Source organism: Asparagus officinalis, chromosome 9 (genome assembly GCF_001876935.1).
Source record: "Asparagus officinalis chromosome 9, Aspof.V1, whole genome shotgun sequence".
Taxonomy (NCBI): domain Eukaryota; kingdom Viridiplantae; phylum Streptophyta; class Magnoliopsida; order Asparagales; family Asparagaceae; genus Asparagus; species Asparagus officinalis.
The window spans coordinates 4837852-4854235 of record NC_033802.1 but is presented as its reverse complement, the minus strand read 5'-3'; the positions used below and the strand labels follow the sequence as shown (position 1 = coordinate 4854235).

The 16384-nt window shown below is 36.3% G+C and overlaps 1 long non-coding RNA gene across 1 annotated transcript; it reads left to right on the top strand.

Annotated features, from left to right (window-relative positions):
• LOC109824613 lies at positions 957-6728 on the top strand. Its single transcript, XR_002242697.1, has 3 exons — positions 957-1100; positions 5374-5413; positions 6327-6728. It is a non-coding gene; the product is annotated as an uncharacterized LOC109824613 (long non-coding RNA).

Here is a 16384-nt window from a genome sequence, read left to right as displayed (position 1 = left end):
GTAAATTATGTAACATTTACTGTAGTTAGAATAGTGATATCTCTGGGTCTCCTATATTATTTAGAGGGAAAAAAAAAATTATATATATAATATATATATATATATTATATATATATATATATATATTATATATAGAGAGAGAGAAACTTTTGTATTATATATATATATATATATATATATAAAAAGGAGGCAAATGTTTTATACCTTTGCAGAAAAATGTTTTTCTCACGGTATGAAATTTTAGTTGTATTTGGAATAAATGAAGAAAGTAACAAGCTTAGACAAGCTGAAAATTTAGGGTGCCGTTCCGATAGAGTTAAATTTCAGAATACTATGCCAAAAATGAATAAAAGTTTAGAGCATTAAAATGAAAACGTCACTAATTTATTCTACGAGTCTGATTATTTATTGGATAAATTTCACATAACCCTTGTGCCCGCCAAGGCGATTTGCAAAAATCGTCCCGAGCTTTTAAAAACTAGAGTTATTCACCGAGGAGGAGTAAAAATTGTATGAGAACAACACATAGACTGAGTTAATTTATAACATTCATGTGAAGTTAGAGAGTCAGTTTAGGAATTATAGCTGTGGTGCAAATCACCCCGCTCCTATGGAAGTGGTTTTGATATGATTCTTACTAGTTGAAGTGAGGATATGAAGCAAAGAAAAAATATGGGGAGATGCTTTGTAAATAGTTTTACTAGAAGTGAGGCTTATTAATTTTTTTTAGTAGAAAAAGGGCATTTCAATTGGTGGAACTTTTAGAAAGTGCAGAATTTTTTGTGAAACTCACCAAAGTTCAGGGGGTTTTGTCTTAATTTTCCAAAGTCCCGGAGGCGCTTATGCTAATCACCCCAAAGTCCAAGTGCGTTTTACGGAAAGTTTCCCTCATTTGTAACCCCTGGGCCCACCAAAATTTCCAACATTTTTAGGCCTGGCATGGCGCCATTCTCGCCCTAAATTAGCTCGAAATCAAATTTATTGCGAAAATTCCCAACGAAGTTGGGGTTTTCGATCCAAAGAGGAACCCCAGTCCGTGAATGAAAATGAACGTATTGTTGGCTGCGGTTTATCGAAGACAGTGATGAATCAGCCCCTCGGTAAGAAACTTTTCCCTCTATTATTTACAATTTCCCCCAATTTTTCCTGATTAAAAAATTTTTTACGTTCATGCTCACATCTTTGTTCTTGCCTGTATTCTTGATTTATTTTGTAGCGTGCATGCCCAATGTGCTAATCTTGATTGTAAATATTTATAGTACAAATGTATATTGTGTTTAGAATATAAAACCATAGCACGTTATTATCAGAGCAGCCCAGTTTCAAATTCCCAACAACCATTTCGGCCCTTAAAAAAAGACGCTCAACCTGCGGGGACATGTTAAAGTGTAAAACTACATCCCTCAACCAGTATCACAACTTCAGAGTTTGGTGTAGTTGCAAGGTCTTCTTCCCTCTATAGTCTGGGTGTCTCAATCGCTGGGAATACTAGGATGTTGCTGTGTAGTTCGGTTGGTCCACTGGATTAATTGATTAGCTGATATGTTCACTGGTAGTGGGTTTGGTTGTTGATAAAGCTAGAATATTATAATCTTCTTTAGACCTTTGGATAGATGCTTCTATTTTAGAGCGTTTGTTGGTCTAAGGCATCTTTCCAGTATGGACTATTGTATCACGAAACTGTGTTGTGTCGAACATGCATGAGGTATCTTTTAGAATTTTCCTGTGTATCAGTGTGTCCATGTTCTTCTAACGAAACTCTTCAAAACAGAAGAAAATTAGGATCCTGTAACATTGCGGTAGTTTATTATAGGCTCACCGATGAGTATATATTCTCATGCCATGTTGTGTTGATTTGCATGAGAGCATGCATGTATTATCAAGTTTATTGCTACCAGTGTGTTCAAAGGGGCACACCTCACTGCGCCTCATGCGCCTTGAGATGCGGGGCAGTGGTGAAGTGCCCCGCATCTGATGCAACAACCCCTTTTGCACTTCGCATGCATCCTAACTTTGCGCAAGGCGCATGTAGTACATACCGTCATATAGTTTTTGTTTGTTAACATTTCAATTGAGCCTTTATACTCGATAATCCATATCCTGAAAAGCAAAATAAATCCATTAGGCCTTTTTAGTGGCCTTCAATTGAGGATCATAACCATCTTTGCTTGGATATTAGTCTTGATTTGACATTTGATTTGAAAATGTATTATCTTGCTACGATGTTGAGTGTTAGCATTAGAAATTAAGACATTATATTGTGATTTTGTAGTAAGATATTATTTATTCTGACATATTTTTTATGTCAATTTCTAAACATGTTCTTTCGTGCTTGATTATATATCTTGAAAAAATTATGTGTGTGGTGTGCGCTGGCATCACTCAGGCGCGCACATCGAGTTGTGCCTTGCGGATGTACGCGTAAAGATGCTTTGTGCCCCGCATTGTACCTCGCGCATTGACGACACTGATTGCTACGGTTATATAAGAAAGTAGGAAGGAACTGAGGTGAAACTGAAAGAACCCTAGAGGTGGGTGAATATGATTATTGCTAATCTTATTAGATATTAATACCAATTAAAAGTTATTAACAAAATATCCTAACAATCTTGATATTCAATTTGATATATGCAAGGATATATGAACAAGAGTAAATAAACACAAGTGATAGTGCGTAAAAGACAAACACAAACACAAGATATGATCACGGAGTTCGGTCCCCATGACCTACGTCTCCGCTCTTTACCTCAAGGAGATCTTCACTATCACAACCGGGTTTTCTACGTTCACCCGAATAACGTTTACACCTCATAATACGGTTTTCTAGTTCACCGAAAACTTTACAACTTACACACTTGCAAATACACTTCACACCCTCTAAGTGTTAGCCTAGCCCGTGTCATCTTTCTCAAGTGTTCGGAATTACCACCTCTCATTAGGCTTTACTACCGACCCCACTTCTCTTGCAACCGATCCCGTCTCTCACCACACACTTCTCTCGGTATACAAGTATAATACAATGTGCAACTCACAATAAAGCTCAATTATAATAAAATGTTCTCTAATTGGATGAGAACTCAATGTAAGCTCATCAATTATAATAAAATGTTCTCTAATTGGATGAGAACTCAATGTAAGCTCAATCTCACAAATCACAAACCCACAACCCAATATATGATGTATGAAATCCTACAAGCTCAAATAGGATGTGTGTGATAAAATGAGTGTAAATAAAACCTAACTCAATTAGCAAACTAGCAATAATAATAATATGAAAACCAATAATAAATTGCTAGAGAAAAGAGTTAGAAAAAGTTCTCTATAAACACAAAGGAGGAGAAGAAGATTGAGTATGAATTCCTCAATTTACAATGCAAGCTTTCTCTTTGTAAAAACAAACTTAAACACTTAAACAATCTTTTAAACACTTTTAAACTCTTGTTAAAAACCTCTTGAATAGTTTATTCTGATGAGAACAATAGGGGTTTGTATAGGATGAAAAACCAAGGCTTAAAACCCAAGCAAAACCAGCAAAAATGATAAAATAACCAATGTTGGAAATATAGCCGTTATGGCTTATCAGTCGACTGACGAAAATCATTAGTCGACTGATAAGCTGACCGTTATAGACGTCAGACAGCTCATCAGTCGATTGACTATTTTTATTAATTGACTGATGGATCATCAGTCGACCAAAACAGAACAGAAACTTTTAAAGATTGCAGATACATTCTTCAGTCGACTGACCAGTCGACTGATTTCATCAGTCGACTGACCAATCGATTGATAACAGGTTATCAGCCTGACTAAAACAGAAAATCTGATTTTCAAACTTCTTTTAAAAATAACAAATAAAATCAGAAAAATATTAAACTCTGGAAAATGATTGTAAACATGTTACAAAACTGGTTTTCAAAAAACACCTCCCAAATGATAAATCTCTTTATTTTTCAAAATAATTCAAAATATGAAAATGAACAACACTTGTTTTGTCATTTTGACTAAACCATGTTTTAAAACTTTATAAAATAATTTTATAGACTTAGTAAAATGTTTTCACAAAAACACTGATATTGAAGTCTATTAACTAATAAAACAATGTTTTCACAAAAACACCTATATTTTGATAAAATCAACAAATACGTGTGTGTGATTAATATGAGCTTGAAGTATTAACACACATAATATAAAAACCTAAACTAAATATACCCGAGCTATTCTCTTGATCAATAAGCTCTTCTTGGTAAACTTGCGGATGAAGCTTGAACTTGGATATTCAACTTGAATTGCAAGGCTTCACTCCACTATACCGCCAACCTCCATTGGATATATGATACGTGAAAACTCGATTCCATCCATCCTCCAACATGGATATTTGTGTAGATTACCTAACAAAACAAATGCAACCACTCGACACATATTGTTAGGAATTGTTTGTAATCATCAAAACAAGATTAGGGAGTAGGCTCATAACCATGAGGCCAATAGAAACTATATGGAGTAATATGATTTCGATATATGGTAAAGACTAAAGATGTAAACATGCTATTGATACAATTGTCTTTTCCATGGAATAAATTAAATAGACGGTAAAACCATGACAATTTACATCTTACATTTAACTTCCATCAGAATCTGAATTGTGGTTCTTCTGTTGCATCATCGTCAAAGCCTTTCAAATGAAAACAAGATTGGTTATGGTGCTAGGGGCCTATGAAAGAATAAATAAAGTTTTTTTAGTGCCCATGTGTCCTAATGGCGACGTATATTGATTAATACTAGATTCCCTAACCCACGAATCTGAATGAAAGAGGACTTTAGTGGTTTTTTAATTAAAGGAAGGAAACTATTGTGTTCGATTAGTGCTTTAATGTTTATTTTTGTAAGTAAGTAATTGCAGGCACAACTAATTTTGCATTTTTATCATTGTTTTCTTATGGTAGACTGACTGAACATCATTGTTGGGACAAAAGTCTTTGTTATTGTTCTCATCATTGTTTTTTGTTCATAGCTCTTTTACTACGTACTAAGTAGTTAAAACCTGTGCCCCCTGAGTACTGAGTTGTTAAAGGGTTACGGTGGATTGTGAGAAGTTCCAAATTCAGGTCTTATTGCGACTCCTCAAGCATTCGTATTTTCCCCTAATAATAGCTATGCCTCACTTTTTTTGAATTATTATAGTTTCCCATGTTTATGTACTAGCGGACTATCAAGATAACTGAAAAAACTGATGCTTATAGTATCCACATTGCTTACTCTATGTTGTATACTTGATATCCAATTTGGTGAAGGAAATTACAAAGTCCCTTGAGTTTGACCATTTTATGGCAAAGAGTTAAAAGAAGTTTCATATTATTTCCTATTCCTTGCTAGGGCTTTGAAGGCTTTGGTTCGGGTTTTCCACTTGAAACAGGTCTGTATCCGATACATCATTTATGGTTATCCATCATCTAGTTTATAATTTGGCAGATATGCCATTTTCCGGGCATTTTTGAATTTTTTTGTGTGGATGTTATACCCAAACATTGAATTGTTAGCTATCTCGATAAACTTCACCATATAATTTTATTCTTGATTTAAAGATGTATCCAGGAGGTTGAACCAATAAGATATGCTAGTAATTATGATACCTTCGGAATGGTACTAAACATTTGTAAGTACTGATTGAGGCAGGAATTAATAATAATTGTGTTTGTTCTAGTAATTCTATGTGCAAAGGACTAATTTGGAACATATCGCATCAGCGAAATAACACCGTTTATAGAATTGCCATTTCCAGTCTACATCATGAAGTTCCTGATTTGTGTGATGCTAGATTCAGTTTTTGTCCATTGATGTTTAATATCCAATGTTATCCTTTGCAAGTATAAGAATCACCTTTTCCCTATGAGATGATTACAATGAGATGTTTTTTCTTTTAGAAAATCTTGCAAAGCGATATTATTTCTTTTTACCAACCAAGAATTGGCCTGTGAGTTGGGTGTCTTCCCTTTTTGGAGTAGTTGCAGGTTTCAATTTCCATGGTTGTAGGTTGAAAGTTTTCGATTGTATTATTGCAGAACTTATCATTTCTCCCTCATGAGATGAGGAAACTACGCATCACATTTTCCTTAGAAAAAAATTACAACAGTAATGGAACACTTAGTTTCTCGACCTGAGCTACAGAAATGCATACATAAAAAATAGTGATTGCCGAGTTTCTGACTAAATTGCTCTTGTTGTATAGTTTGACAAGTTAGTTTGCGTTATGCATCTAGTTTCTTTCTTTCTTTTTTTGTGTTACATGAATTCCACATGCCTGTATCTTTCAACTTGAATCTGTGCAGGACTGATGGTGATCTAACAAGCATCATACATGGATTTCAGTAGCATTTTCATGGATTTCGGTATCATATTCATTCTTCTGAATCTCTCCTTTTCAATTGTTCTCTAATAGACGACACCTTTTTCCAAACTTTGGTACATGCATTCAGTTAGACATGTCTACATTTTACAACAAACCCCCCATCAAATCCTTGCAGTTTATTTTTTGTGTTACTGTTAGTCAAAATATACGTGTAGAAGTTAGTATAGTTTTGTTGCCAAATCAACATCTAGAATTTTTCTTCTACAATGACCATCACCTAACGCAAAAGAATATATTATCTTCTATTTCAGGTTTGGAGAACAAGTTTCTCGTGATTGTTCTTATTAATTATAATTATTATAAGGGGTAAATTACACTAAGCACCCATGATCTTTCAGTGTTTTGTAGTAAACCCCCATGAACATTCAAAATCACATTAAACCTCCATGAACTTTTTGAAATTGTAGAAGCCCCCATGAACTTTCTGAGTTTTGTAGATAACCCCCATAAATTAGAACCAAAATACAACATAAAAAGCACTTTTGAAAGTTCATAGTGGTATAGTGTAATTTATTTAAAAGTTCATTTGGGATTTCTGCATGGCGGTTTAGTGTGATTTTGAATGTTCATGGGGGTTTACTTCAAAACACTGAAAGATCATGGAGGTTTAGTGTAATTTAGCCTTATTATAATAAAGTTATTATTATTATCATCATCATCTATATAGTTAAAGGTTCCTTTTCTCAGAAGGGGCGGTGTATATGAATTATTTTGTTTATTATCATTGTTTTTATTTTCTTATGTCAGTGGCATGCCAATAAAATAGGATTGATAACTGGACATATTGGCTAGACTTGATAATATATGTGATTTTTGAGCAAACATGGACAGAAATCTTTTGCTTCTTAAACTACTACTTTAGCAAATCATAAGTTAAATAATAACAGCAGGTCACAGACTCACAGCTCTTTGAAGGTGACTATAATATAGACAAATATCAAAGACTAATTCCAAGTCCTTCAACATACAATTGTCACTGTCCATCAAGATATTGATGGAAATTTCTCTTTCTTGGAGTAATAGAAACATCTTAGATTCTTAATAGATGAAGTATCACATGATTTCCGCTAAGCTTTTTTAGTTGATGATCTTTTCTCACGCTTGTTATACATGTTGTCAATACTTAAGGCCTAGCTTATCCGAACGAACCTATTTAATGTTTAAACTATCATTTTTTTAATCTTTGCTATTCAAACAAGATAAAGAAGTGTCAAGTTTTTATTATAAGTGTTGGTTAGCATGTTAATATTTACAATTTGATAAATTTCAGGTGACTTTTTAAGTTAAATATAAATATTTATTAAACTTGGCTTGGAGTTTATATAAGTAATAGGCAAAACAAGGTGAAGTACAATATTTGAACCGTAAGGTTGCGTATGGTAGAATCCCTTAGAATAAATGACTCATGACCAGTAAATTTCAGTGTTTAAAAGCATGTTAAAATGTAAAAATGAATGATTACTGAACTAGGTACTCACAATGTTAAATTCATCATTAAGTAAAAAAAAATTGATTAGAGGAAACCAAATTAAAGCTGCTCAAGAGTGAGGTCTAAAGATATCTTACTAATTACTGGATCATAGTATGAATTAATCTAATTTGTTGTTTGGCTAGAAGAAGTCTACACTTCTTCTATGATTTCCATGTTGACACATACTAGTCAATTCTTTAATTTTCTTTGCTAACATTTCAACACCTATAGAAATTTCCCTCCTCTGCCATTATGAATAGTGGAACTTGTCCTTAAAATTCAAGCCAAGCAGAGGATTCACATCTTTTCAGATTACATCAGAACGCGCTAGAGAAGCAAAGGAAAAAGTGATAATTTTCTACTAGAGAAAATCTCAGGCTGTAGGTTTTGACATTCCTTTGCATCTCTTTGGCCTAGTGTTTGTCCTAGCTGATAACAGCTGTGATATAGAAGAGATGAGGGGGCAAAAAAAAAAAAAGGAATTCAAAATAGATGCCCATAAAGGTCGTAATAATTTGTTGGGTTATTTGCATATATAGCCCTCAAATCATTTGTATTTGCAAAAAATACCCCCTAAATCTTGGTATTTGCAAAAGCACCTCTCAAATCATCAACTCTGTGGAAAAAAAAATACCCCTAAAATCAACAAATCATCAACTTGGTGCAAAAATTGACTATTTTGTTAATTTTTACGTTGCAATGGCAAATTACCTAATGATGATTAATTGCTTTGAGGATACTTTTTTCCAAAATTGATGATTTGAGGGGTAGTTTCGCAGATACCGAGACTTGGAGGATATTTTTGCAAATACCCATTATTTACGGGGTCTATATGCAAATAACCTTAATTTGTTATTATTTACTTACAACTAGAGTTCGACAATTATTCAAAGTCTATTCATCTAGTTGTTGTTGTTTTTTTTTTTTTTTTTTTTTTTTATTTTTTTTTTTTTTTTTTTTTTTTTTTTTTTTTTTTTTTTGTAATACTTAGCTCATGGGTCAATCTCAGTTTGGTAAGCTGATGCTTTCCATCCGGTGTTTTACTTTGCTGGATGTTCTTTATCTAGAATATGTTGTTTTGTTAGAGAGTAGTGCCAGATCAGGCTAGATTATTATAGTAGATGTTGAGGTTGAGTCTGATCTGATCCAATCAGTTTATTATTTTTATATGCAGCTGCAGAACAAATAACAAATAATAAATGGAAAACATTAGCAACATTGATGAACTATGATTATATTTTACAATTTATATGTGTAATTGAATTTGTAGTTTCTAAATAGGGTGACAGACCTCATACTATCGCTATTTGAACTTACTACTCCTCTGGTTTTATTTTTCGCATATAAGCATTGTGAAATTTATTTTTGACTCTTTTACCGTCGTGGGGGCCTATTCGTCGGGGGAAAAAAATATTCTCTACCTTTCAGGGGTCTATAATCAATTTAACTCCTCCAGTTACATTGAAACAGAGAAAAAAAAAAACGGTCAGCTCTTTTACTGGCAAATTATCAAACCATGAGGAGGTCAAATCCATTGTGGCTGACACGAGTACACATCTCAATATAATGATCAGACATTGAGTGAGTTTATAATTTTAAGTTGTAATCACTAACGTGATTACATTATGTCACCTCTGATCCTCGGCCTCCTTTGTTTTTAGAATTTCAGTTTTTTTTATTTGCAAAATTTTTATTTCTTTTTCCTTTTTCCTTTTTTTTTGAAAGAGAAAAACATAATTTAAGAAATATTACACATGTGGTGATGATGACAAGCGGTCAACAAGCTGCGCCGCTAATTTCAGTTTATTGAATGTGAACCGAGGTTAGCGGAGTTAATAAACCCTCTTGCGTACATTTACTTGCACACTTGACAACTTGCATTAAAACTCTTGGAAATTCTGGTACCGGTATCATATCATATCCTTAATATTATTATGGGAAGCATTTTGTATCACCTGTAGGATCAATATATGGTGAAGTTAAGGTACCTGTTGTTGATCGTGCTTGGTAGTTGGCCTTCAAATTTAGATAGTATCATATCGTATCCTTAATATTATCATGGGAAGCATTTTGTATCACCTGTAGCATTTTGTACACAGGGAGGAACTAGAAGATGACAAAGTTTTCTACTGCAGAGTTTCATGAAACCCTTTGTAGCTTTGCGGTGTTTCACAAAACCCCTCCTCAAATTTTAAAAATTCCGAACAGATCTCCATTAATGGTGGTAACACTTTAGGGGGGTTTTGTGAAATTAAACTAATTTGTAAATCAGCGCAATTAGTAGACAGTTCAAATGCAAATAGTTAAAACATTAGTAGGATCAACTGTTGTATTTGTACAGTCATCAACTTCAAAATGTAAACCGAAACTTCTTTAATCATATACGGTTTTCTATACAAGACTCTACGTAGATTAGGATTATTTTCTTTTTTCATCCTGGGTGGGAATTGGTGAGCATATCGTGACATCTTTGTCTTAACTAACAACATATTTTTTAAAGAAGGACAACAAGTGAATAAAGGTTTTAGTTTTGTAAAATGAATTGATGGACGTTGCCAAATATTCCTTTTTAGAACTTGTGGAGCTGTTAACATACACGGTAGTTCAATGTACGATTCTGCACGCAAACTAGCCGTGGTGTTGATATGTACAGTTCAACGGTCACAAAAACAAGCTCATTGAAAATAGTCTAGCTGCGCTTAGTTTTCTTTGTACATGTATTTTTTTAAAGTGTGTACAGACCCTTTTTTCTAAATAGCCATAATAATAATAATAATAATAATAATCTTCAAACTGCTTCCATTTTCTTCAATTTTGAACTCGGTGTTTCTGAATTTAGTCCCTCTTCTACTACTTTCGGAAGGTTCTCTGATGGATGCATGCTACTACTTTCCAAATTTTAGAGACAGGCCCACTTCTTTGGCAGAGTCATTTTTTCAACACGAACCCCGGTCATTTATTGATTTGCTTCCAAAATTTGATATTAGTATTGCAATTTATGAAGGGTAACATGCAAAGTACTGCGGGATTGAGGTATTAATGGTACGGGTCAGTTTGGCAGCATAGAAACTAAGCTAGAACAAATACTTCATCTTGTTACACTGCATCTCTCTTTGACATTGGTTTTGTTGTTACTAATTCAGATTATGATCATTCAGATCATCCAACATATTTAGGATTCTATTTGAACTCTGTACAGAAAGAAGTAACATGTATCATTCACAGATGGTTGGTGGGTTTGGAAATTGTACCTATTGTATGTATTGTTTGCGGAGAAAATTGATTGTTTCATTGCGGTGTTCATTACAAACTTCAGACGTTTATAACGAAAACAAAAATTAGTCTTTTTATAAGACCATTACACAATGAAAACAAAAAAAATACAATTCTCTTCAAACAAACGCAGAGATCGTTTATCGGTCTTCTGCTTGCGTGGGATCTTGGCCTGTGACGGGGACGTTGATATCTGTGGACCACCGTCGATCAGATCTGATTGCTGAAAAATTGGGCAGAGCTTTGTTGATTCGCGAAGGAAACAAGAAACCGTAGCGCTTATCTCGGCAACAGCGAGATAATTGTTCTTCTTAAGATTACCGCAACGGGGTAATCTTAAGGGACGAACCGGGCTGCAGATCTGACGAACTCCTCTTCTTTATGACGAAGAATCCACTGAAGTCTCCTCCTCCTCTCTGAAATTCGTGGCTCTTCACTCCTCAATTCGGCAGGGCTTCGCCAACGCTCGAGAATTCCAGATCCGAAAAAATAAGGCACTGAGGCTTGTATTTATAGGCACGGGGGAAAATTCGGGCTGGAGACACTGTTGGGTGTCTCAACTTGGGCCGAGACACTCTTGGGTGTCTCGGCCTTGGCCGAGACACCTTGGGGTGTCTCGTTTGTGCCGAGACACCTCGGGGTATCTCAACTCAGGCTGAGACGTTCCGTTTTGCATATTCGTCCGTTTCCGCCGTAACTTCTTCATCTGAACTTGGATTTGGGCGATTTAAAGTGCGTTGGAAAGCCGACGAGGAGTTCTATAAGCTCCAATGATTAGATCATCTGTGGAATAAATGAGACACGAAGGGTATTTCGCCTTTTGTAAGCGACGCGGGGCTCCCGATCAATTCGTATCCTTGTTATTCTGAAACTCCGTTGCTTCACGTAGTTCGTCGATTCACTTCAAGTGTTCATCGACGTTAATTGAGCTTCTGTGACTTGGATAGTGACGTTCCTCACCTCCTCTTAGCATTAAGCTGCTCACGGAGGCCTATAGGCAATTTTCGATGCCTGCAGATACCCCCTCCAAAGCGTTCCAGACTAGTTTCTTTTATAGAAGAGGCTGGAATACTTTGGATGTGATTGGTCCAGTCTTCGATCGGTGTAAAGGATCTGTAGTTAGCTTCGACTCTTGACTCCTTCGATTTTCAGTCTATTCGATGTTTTGACGAATAGCTGAAGTCCTTCCGGCGTTACGTTTATCGTCTGGCCGTCGTCGAAGTCTCGAATCTAAAACTGATGAGTTGAGTTTGGCTCGTGTCATTGAGTTGACTTAAAACTGACTATCTCCGTCACATTGTGCTGACTTAGGGTTTCAGATCACCGTATGTTGACTTTTTTGTCGCAACGCGTTGATTGACGTTGACCTAGGGTTGCACGTTGACCGGCGTTGACCTATGGTTTTAGATCGCTCGGCGTTGACTTTTTATCGCAACACGTTGACTGCGTTGACCTAGGGTTACGCGTTGACTAGCGTTGACCTAGGGTTTAGTATTGCCCAACGTTGACTTTTTCATTGCGACGCGTTGACTGATGTTGACCTAGGGTTACGCGTTGACCGGCGTTGACCAGCGTTGACCTAGGGTTACGCGTTGACCGGCATTGACATTAGGGTTTTGCATCGATCGCCGTTGACACAGTTTATACTCGTACGTCTACTGGAGTATACACAGTTTAAGCTCTTAAGGTATTGGAGCATGGCGGTCCTAAATGTCGGAGCTGCAGGACCAACCATGAAAGCTGATTCATCTGCATGTATGGATCTTATCCTGAAGTTGTTGGATGCTCAAGTCACGAGACCAACTAATGAAGCTGATGCGTCAATGACTCGTATTTATAGAATTTTTGGCAAATTCTCAGCCATCAACGGCTTTGATGAGTCTTTACCGACTATCGTTTGAGTCGGACTAACATGCAGATTGTTTAGATCCGTTCTGCACATAACGTTGTGCTAAAAGAGTTAACTCTTTTAGTGCTACGATATTGAATACGTAGACTTCGTCTTTCTCACGGGAATAGACTACCCGGCAACGTGTGTTAGACGTAGACTTAGGATTTTTGGCAAATCTTCAGCCATCAACTGATTTGATGTGCCTTTACCGACTACCGTTTGAGTCGGGCTAGCAAGCAGATTGTTTAAATCCGTTCCGAATGTGACGTTGTGTTAAAGGAATGAACTCCCTTAGACTTGATGCCACAACTTCGAATACGTAGACTTCGTCTTTCTCACGGGAATAGAGTATTCGGCAACGCGTGTTAGGCGCTGACTTTACTTACTTAGGATTCGGGATAAAAGTCCCCAGACTGGAATTCTGGTGTCTTCTTCAATCGGTGAAAGACTAAACCAGCAACGCGTGTTAGGCGTTGGCTTATCCCTGCTTAGGCTTCGGGATAAAATTACCCATGCGTGTGAGGCACGGATTATGGTGTTATTAATAACACCCTGCCACAATGTTGAATATGTGGTCTTTTGTCCTTTTTACGGGCTTATGGGTATCGCGGGGGAGATTAACGGAAAAAGGCGCTATGTGCTCGAAACGCGCGATAAACGCGGGTTTTAGCGGCTAAAAGCGCTTAAAAGCGCTAAAACCCGCTAATGATAACATTTAATCTCGCGGATATTTCACCGCGAACCCGACCCGAACCTGTTATATAAAACTGCATCTCTTCGATATTCCCAAATCCAGACTCGTTTGCCCTAGCCGCCTACTCTTCCTTCACTCCGATGCTTTCACTCCTCCGGCGACTCCTTCCAGCGCCAACTCCGGTCAACGTCGCCTCCGATCAACACGCCTCCGGTCAACACGCCTCCGATCGACGCCATATCCGGCACCAGCAGCGCCTCCGGTCGACACATCTCTCTCTCTCACTCACGGTCTTACCTTCCTCTCTCTCTCCGGTCAACGTTGCGTCGCCTCCGGTCACCTTCCTCTCTGCTGGGCTTCGTCTGCAACAGAGAGAACAAAAAAAAGGTAATATTTAGTTGATTTATGATTATTTCATTCAAGAAAGAACGCCCACAAATCTTGACTCTGAATTTATGCAAAATTCAAGTGATTTAGTAAGTTTTAAATTTTTGAAACTAAAGATCCGTAGACCGGAGTAAAAATAGACGACACTTTCTCTCTTTTGCACTAGCTAATTTAGCTCAATAACTTCTCAACAAGCAGTTCTAAAGCACTACAATTTCCAACTGTAAATGGACTAGTGAAGATGTAAGATGATAACAGTTAAAATCAAATCAAATAGGGATTAAAGCACTGTTTCTGAGTACGTATTTACGCAGGTAACAAATGAAGAAGGAAAAAACACAGTGCTATTTGTTTCAATTATTCATTAATTAATATTTAATAGTCTATCTCTTTAGTTATGATTTATTGATAATTGATAAATGAGATAATATGTTGATAAAATTTAATTTTGTAAAGTTCTAGTACTTATATTGTTATTTATCTATACTTGAATATTTTTATTTTTATGTCAAATTTCTAGTAGTTAATATAATGATGATGTTACTAATCAATGTTTTTTTATTGCTGAGTATTTTTATATTAGAGGATTGAAAGTTGAAGAAATGGGACAAATAACGGTCTTTTGGATAAACATGTAAAATTTTTCATTCTTTAATCTTTATAATTATAGTACTTTGTTAATATTATGTAATTAGTACACATCTATTTCATGTTTAGGCATTAAGTATGCATTTGTAGAATTTTTAGATTTTTTATGAATTTTCTTATTATTTAGGATATTTAAATATATTTAAATGTGTCCGCTATTTGACTGTGCGCTATTTGCCGCTATTTCGCCGCAATAGCGCGCAATAGCCTTAGCGGTACCTCGCCGCGATCCGCTATCAATAACCTTGGATAAAATTCCCCAGACCGGAATTCTGGTATCTTCTTCAATCGGTGAAAGACTAAACCGGCAACGCTTGTTAGGCGTTGACTTATCCCTACTTAGGATCCGGGATAAAATTCCCCGTGCATAAAGTGCGCGGATTGAAAGTTGAGAATTGTGTCTTTTCTCAGGGTAAAGACGAAAAACGGAAGATGAAGAATTTTATATTCTATCTCCCGGCTCTGAAGAGGAAGAATTTTATATTCTATCTCCAGTTGGAAAAGAAACTCGAGGTGGGATCTCCACCCCCAGAATCTGGAAATATGAGACTAGGAGTGTGATCTCCACTCCGAGAATCGGAAAGATTCAAGTAACTCTAACTTTTATAGGATTGGTTGCTTGATCCAAGAAAAGAGTTCCTCATTTATTGAGGGGAAATTCCGATTTTGACCCTAACTTTTATAGGTTTGGCTGAAAAAGGAAAAGATGGAAGTTTTTCGTTTATCGAAAGGGATAACTCAATCTTAGTCCTAACTATCTGCAGGTTTGACTAAGTGAAGTTGGAGACAATTCTAACTTTTATAGGTTTGATTGCTCGAATTGAAAGTGGACCTCTCATTCATTGGAGGAATCGAGAGTGGATTTTGGTTGTGGCCCTAACTGTAGGAAGGTTTGACCAAGTGGGAGTGAGAGTACAAATTACAATGGGAGTGTTGACTTGTACAAGTCACTCAGAGGGGGTTCCTGGTGTTAAGTAATAAATACTTAACGCGGAGGGGTTTAACGATTGTCAATGATCAGGATATCAAAATACTAAGTATTATGTCCAGACTCTAACAATGGGAGTGTTGAGTGCACAGACGTAACGAGTGTTTGAGTGGATTCAACCGAAGGAATTTTGGTGGTCCCACTGTCAATTAGTCTGATCAGTGGGGGATTTTGTGGTGGAAGACTGTGAGTTTTCAAACACCAATGGGAATTTTGTGAGGAAAGATTGATCCAACGAAGTGATCGAATCTCGTCTCAGCAAAAGAGTGTTCGGAAATCATAGTGGGGGTTTAGTGTTTATCACTTTGTTTGTAATGATCGGGTTATCCTTAAGAAAATTACATATAGTATTCTTTCGGGAACTTCCTGTTATATGAATCATCCACCCCCAGCTTCTTCGCGAAACTGGGTTTATCATTGCATTCGGTTACATGATCGGGTTATCCTTAAGAATATTACATATAAAAATTCTCCAGGAACTTTCCGTCAACGGTAGGAAACAGTTTAGACTCATATACCAATTGGAGTATCAGGAATAAGTTTAACCTCTTATACCGGTCGGAGGATTGAGAAGCAGTTTATACTCTTATACTTGTCGAAGTATTGAGAAGCAGTTTATACTCTTA